Below are 6,909 nucleotides of genomic sequence, written 5' to 3'. Positions count from 1 at the left end.
CACACCCGCTGAAATGTCAATGGCCTACAAAGGCCACTGAAAAAGTTATGGAATTAGTTAAGAATTTGCTGCCAGTCCAACCTTTATTTTGGTTGGCAGGTGAAGAGCCCAAGCAGCCTTCAGGGTTTTCAGGAAACCTCATCCATGGGCAGGATGAGGGTTCCTCAAGCCTTCATAAAATAAATTTTAAAATGTTCCAAACATCACAAACATGTCCCAGTTCATGTGACACTGTCACATGAGCGGACATGTTTAAATAAATTTTTACTTTATTTATTGAAAAGTTTTAGAATCCATTCAATCTCCCTGAGGCAGCTCCGTGCCTCAGGGAGATTGCTGAGCTTTTTCATGCATGAAAGAGTGAAGGCCCCGACTCTCACTCCTCCCCCTGCCCGCACATGTATGGCTGAGCGCTACTGGCTGCACGTTACGCTGGGCGGGCCTTAATTGGCATGTCCGCGTAAAATGGCGGCAGGCAGTCGATCGCGGGTGGCGATCAGCTCCGCACCCACCCCCGCCTCCTCCTGCCCAGCCCGCCGGCCAGAGGAAATATTCTCCCCCAAAGGTTAATGAAAATATTGGCAACTTGAAAGTTTTTATATTATGAGGAGGATACAGTTTCAAAGACATATGGAACAGTAGAATTTACATATTAAAGAGAGTGAAACATATATAAAGGAGAATGAAAGGCTATGTGAGAAGAGGGCCATGTAAGATCTAACGGGAGTGTGCGAAACAGCCTTTAAGAAGCCTCCAGCCACTTGCGCATAAGTCTGCTATTTAAAGTAACTGAAATAGTGGAAGCCATTTGGAATTCCACAGTCAAGTGGGTACTGTGTTAACTTGCTGGTTTTGTTTTAAATCTAAACTCTATTTCTGAACATTGCTTAAAGGGGGCGTGTAACTGGGAATCGGGTTAATTAGGAATTTTAGGAGTTGTGAGGGCAATTAATAACTTTGTCTTATGTATGTGTTTGAAATCTTTTATTTTGTTGCTAAATATTCTAATTTAATTTTTAAAATCTCTAAAGGTCTTGGTGGACTCATTACTTCTGAATTCAGTGCAAACATCTCGTAATAAATACAAATTGAAAAACCATTGTGAAAGCACGACCAAGTTTCACTTTTGGATTTGGTCTGCCTGGCACTCATCATCTGCCATGTCATAGCAAATTGGGGGCTCTTTGTGGGACATTTGGAATTTCTTGATTGGTTTGGAGTTGGTGAATCTTAAGGTTACGAGTTCGAGAAGCACATTGAATTCAGGAGTTGGTGTGAGGATTCTAAAATGTTGAGACTGCAAGAAATGTCTGTATCCATGGCTGAAACATTTTTGGAATTAGGAGATATAACTGTGATTGGGTTACAAAAAGTACTGAAGGGTAAGTTAACAGAATTGGTGGATAAGTTGTAGCTGAGGTTACCTGTAGGGAAAAGAAAGCAGACATAGTTAAAGTGATAGCATTTGAAGTTTGAAGGGATACCTGAAACTAGTAAGTCACAACTGGAGGTAGTGAGACTTCAGTTACAAATGAAGAATCTTGAACTTGAGCAAGCAAAGGAACTGAAGAAACTTGAATTAGAGGAAAAAGAAAAGAAAAAGTGAGAGAACTGGAATTAAAAAGCTTGAGGCAAAAGAAGAAAGAAAATAAAGAAAAGAGAGTATTTCAAAGAGAAATTGAAATGTGAAAACCTGACCTTCAGAGGGAGAATTTAGCAATGGAGGAAAGAGAGAAGGAATGAGAAAGGGAATACTGGCTTAAACAGTTGAACCTTAAAAACGATCTCAGATGCTGAGGAAGTTTCTGATGATAAAAGAACCTTCAAACTGAAACCTAGTGGTGAGATGCTTAAGTTTTTGAAAGGTCCTCCAAAGTTTGAAAAAAGAGATGTAGAGGCATCCTTTATCTCATTTGAGAAGACAGCTAAGCAGATGAAATGGCCATAAGAAATCTGGTCATTCCTTTTACAGCCTAGGTTATTAGGTAGAGTTCATGAGGTTTATGCTTCACCATCAGGAGAAGTGTTGGTGGATTATGATGCAGTAAATAAAGGCTATTTTGAGTTCAAAATGTCGCTTGTCATTTCAACAAACCATCCAGATCTCATGCTCACACGTCCGTCCTTGGCCTGCTGCAATGTTCCAGTGAAGCCCAACATAAACTGGAGGAACATCATCTCAACTTCCGATTACGCACTTTACAGCCTCCCAGATTTAACGTTGAATTCAACAACTTCTGACCATAAACTCTCTCCTTTATCTTCACTCCTTTATCATTCCCTTGTTAAATTTAAGTTTTTATTTTTATCCACTTCTTTTCATTTTAGTTTGTTAATTTATTCATTGTTTTATCCCCTTGTAATCCCTTTTTATCCCTTTTTCTATCTTTTCCCCCAACCACCGCCCCTTTCCCCAAACCGCCCTCAAAAGAGCCATCTGTTACTTGTTCCATGTTGTTCTTTCACAGAGTGCTGATCCTTGTTCTGCTATTAACACATTCTGCTTTCCTACCTTTATGCCACTATCAGCACCTTCTTTAGCCCTTACCACTACCATTAACACTCCCTTTGTCTTTTTGTCCATGATACCTTTGTCAACCTCTCCTTAGCCCCCACCAATCACTGGCCTTCTATCCAGCTTCACCTGCTCCACCACCCCCCTCCCCCCACCCCCACCCCCTTAAACAGGATAAATTTCATCTTCTACTTTTACTTTTCTACTTCTCTTTAGCTCTGAAGAAGAGTTATAGAGGCTAGAAATGTTAACACTATTTCTCCCTCCACAAATGCTGTCAGACCCGCTGAGTTTTTTGAACATTTTCTGTTTTCATTTCAGATTTCCAGCATCTGCAGTATTTTGCTTTATTTTGAATTCATATGAGTTGGTTCCCGAGACGTACAGGCAGAAAATTAGGAATATAAGGATACAGCCTGGGTAAACCTATATTTAGTTTGAGAGAGTAAAACAAAGTCATTTTGACCGGTGAATATGGGCATTAAAGGTGGAGACAAAATCTGCAGCTCTTAGGGAAGTAATTATTTTGGAAGAATTTAAAGACTGAATTCCTTCGGTAGTGCGAACTCCTGTGGGGGAAAAGAGGGTTCAAATGTTAAGGCAAGCAGCAGAGATAGCTGATGATTATGAATTAGTTAATAGAGCTAAAAAAATTTTTTTCATCACCCTTTTAAATCAGAGAAGGATAGAAAGTGGGAATGTGAAAGGAAAGTAGGTAGTCAGGGAAGAGAAGGACTAGTTGGAAATTCTCAGGGAGTTTTTCTCAGACTAAAAAAGGAGCTGAGGGTAGAAGTGACACTCGAAAATTGAGGTGTTTTCATTGTAATAAGGTTGAGCACAAGAAGTCAATGTGTTGGAGGTTACAGGGAAAATCTGTTGCAGTAATTGGAATTCAGAAAAGTTCTGGATATAAAAGCGCTTTGGGTTCTGAGGCACAGGGAAAACCAATGGTTTGTGCACAGGTAAAGCAGGGAGAATCAGTGATAGGTAAAGAAGTGGGAATGTGTTCACAATTTACTAATGGAGCTTTGAAGAGCAGGTTACAGAAATGTTTAAAGATTTTGTTTCTGATGGGGAAGTCTTTCTATGTGTACGGGGTGGAGCAGGTAAAGATCTTAAAATTTTAAGAGACACAGGGGCCACTCAGTCCTTAATGTTATGGGCCAGAATTGTTAGCTCGTCAGGTGGGCGCGCACCTGACCTGACCGAGCATATAATGACTCACGATATTTCGGTCGCGGGCAAGCGCTGGAGAAGGCAGCGTGCCAACGAACAATTAAAAGGCCTAGCAAGGCCATTAAAAAGGTAATTGGTGAAAAGGCTAAGCGACCTTTGCATTGTTAAGGAATCCTTGTCCACAGGCAGGATGAGGTTTACAACAGCAAATCAAAATAAAATAAACATTTTAACACTTCATTTATAACATGTCCCTGCTCCTGCGACAGAGGGGATATTTTTATAACATTTTTTAAATCTTTATTTTTAATGATTAAAATGCTTCACCTCCCTGAGGCAGCTCTGCGCCTCAGGGAGCTTTTCCAGCGTGCACCAATGCAAATGCGCAAAATTGATGCTTGCCCTCCTCCCCCCACACAAAGGCAGCGTTGCTGCATGTAACTGATTCTGGGCAGGCCTTAATTGGCCCACCAGCACGAAATCGTGGTCCAGCCCCAATCACGGGCAATGGTCGGCTTCCCAACCTCCCCCGTCTGCCCCCACCATGCCCGATGAAGAAAAAATGCTCGCCATGGGATAGTGGTGTTTGCTGTTCAGAAGGAGTATTTCAGGAAAAGGTGATAATAAGTGGGATCATGGAGATGCTAAACCTATTCTATTGTGGAAGGTAAAGTTAAAGAGGAAGTGGAAAACAGGTGAGGTAATTGTTGGAGTAGTTGAAAAAAATTGCCCATTACAGGGGTGCGATTTATTTTAGATAATGTTATATATAATGGGGCACAGATGTGGGCGATGTCTATGGCAGTTGAGCAACCTGTGGAGGGGCATTCAACAGAGGTGTTGCAGTAAGAGCATCCTGCATTGTTTCCAGATTGTGCAATAATGAGATCACAGGCTCACAGATTGAAACAGGAAAAGGGAGAAGTTAAAAGTCAGGGGAAAGGTGTTGAAGTTCAATTAGCTGACACTACCTTTGATAAGATTGTTCAAGGAGAAAGAATGGAGGAAAATGAATCTGAAGTGTTTAGCTCAGGAAGTTGGTAGAGTTAGAACAAAAGTATCCACCATAACTGATATGAAATAGTTATATCAGACAGCTTACTCAGAAATAGAGGTCAAATGTATTCCATAATGTTATTACATTAAAAGTGATGTGTTAATGAGGATGTGGAGGCCATATCAAGTTTCAGCAGATGAAAATGATAGAAATGCATCAGCTAGTTATACCATCTGGATACAGAAATGAGCTACTGAGAGTAGCTCATGAGGTTTCAATCAGGGGACATTTATGAATTAGGAAGACTGAGGTGAAGATACAAAAACAGTTCAATTGGCCTGGATTGTATAGAGATGTAGCCAAATTCTGTAGAACATGTCACAAATGTCAGGTGACAGGGAAACCACAAGCAGTGATTTGAGGCTGGTGAGGAACCTATTACTAGGGTCATGATTGATTATGTAGGACCCCTTCTTAAGACTAAAAGTGGAAATCAGTACTTACTGACAATAATGGATGTGTCTACAAGGTTTCCAGAAGTGATACCTTCGCAAAATATTACAGCAAAGAGAATTGTGGAACAGTTGGCTAAATGTTTTACAAGATATGGTTTACCAAAAAAAGCACAATCAGAACAGGGTTCAAATTTCACAGCTGTTTAAGGAAGTCATGAACAGTTTGGGGATAAAACAATTTAAATCATTAGCTTACGATCCTGAGTCACAAGGTGCTTTGGAAAGATGGCATCAAACTTGAAAAACCTTGATGAGGGTTTTATAGTCAGGAATATCCACAGGATTGGGATGGGAGAATTCCACTCTTGTTACTTGCTATTAGGGATGCTACTAATGCATTGATTGGATTTGGTCCTCTTGACATAGTTGATGGTCATGAGGTAAGGGGAACACTAAAGTTGATTCATGGGAAATTGGTGGCTCAAAATTTAGAAACTACTCTCCTGGATTATGTGACAAACTTCATAGAAAGATTGACCAGAGCATGTGAGTTAGTGAGGGAACATGTAAAGATATCACAGAAGGTGACGAAAGTGAAGACAGTTAAGAGAGCCATAGCTCGTGGTTTTGTAGCAAGTATGCTAGTTTTGTTACCAGTACCGGGTGACTCATTAAAGGCAAGGATTAGTGGGGCCTTGCAGGATTGAAAGGAAACTGAGTGAAGTAAACTCTTTAATGAATACTCCCGATAGAAGAAAGAAGCAGAGGGTGTGTCATGTAAATCTGATTAAAAAGTACTTTGACCGGGAACAGGACCAAAAAGTGGTATGGTAGATTAGGAGAAAGAGGTAGAAATGAAGGGTTCTGAAATTGATTTTCCTTTAATCAAATTTGAAAATGAGGGGGTACTTAAAAACTTAAATGCAATATTGAGTTACCTTCCAGACAAGTTTCAAAGTCACATTAAGCTATTTGTGGAAATAAGCTGGGGAGGAAAAATTTAGCTACACATGATGTAAGTGTAGGGCGTCTAGTGTTGATAAGGAAATATCCTTATGGATTAAGTCCAGCAAAGTTATCATAAATACAGAAAGAAATTGAATTCATTCCTCAAAATGACATCATTGAATCTAGTTGCAGTAACTGGAGTTCACCCATTGTGATGGTACCGAAACTGGATGGAACATAAATACTATGTGTGGATTATCAATAGGTGAATGCCGTGACAAAAGTGGATACATATCCTATACCATGGTTGGAAAATTGCATTGAGGAAGTGGGGCAATCAGAAGTTTCAATTTAGCTTTTGTGATGCCATGTGGACTATATCAGTTTAACGTTATGCCATTTGCTATGAAAATTACACCAGCTACATTTCAAAGACTAGCAAACAAAGTAATTGCAAGACTAAGCAATTCTGCTGTTTATATTGATGACTTGATTGTTTTCAGTCAAATGTGGGAGGAGCATTTACAACATCTGGAAGAAATATTTAATCAGCTGCAAGAAACTAATATGGTGATGAGTTTGGGTAAAAGTGATAATGCAAAAGCGCAAGTTACATATCTGGGCTATATCATTGGACATGGTAAGGTGGCTCTGAGAGATGTGAAAGTCAAAGGCTTGGATTCCCCACTACCTACAACAAAATGAGAAGTTTTGAGATTTCTGGATATGAGTTGGTTTTACTGGAAATTTGTCCCACATTTCAGCAGTGTGGTTGCTCCATTGACTGAACTATTAAAAAAGAGCAAGAAGTTTCAAAG

The sequence above is a fragment of the Cetorhinus maximus genome, chromosome 21 (genome assembly GCF_964194155.1).
Source record: "Cetorhinus maximus chromosome 21, sCetMax3.hap1.1, whole genome shotgun sequence".
NCBI lineage: Eukaryota > Metazoa > Chordata > Chondrichthyes > Lamniformes > Cetorhinidae > Cetorhinus > Cetorhinus maximus.
The sequence above is the reverse complement of the archived record's forward strand: the minus strand, read 5'-3'. Positions refer to the sequence as shown.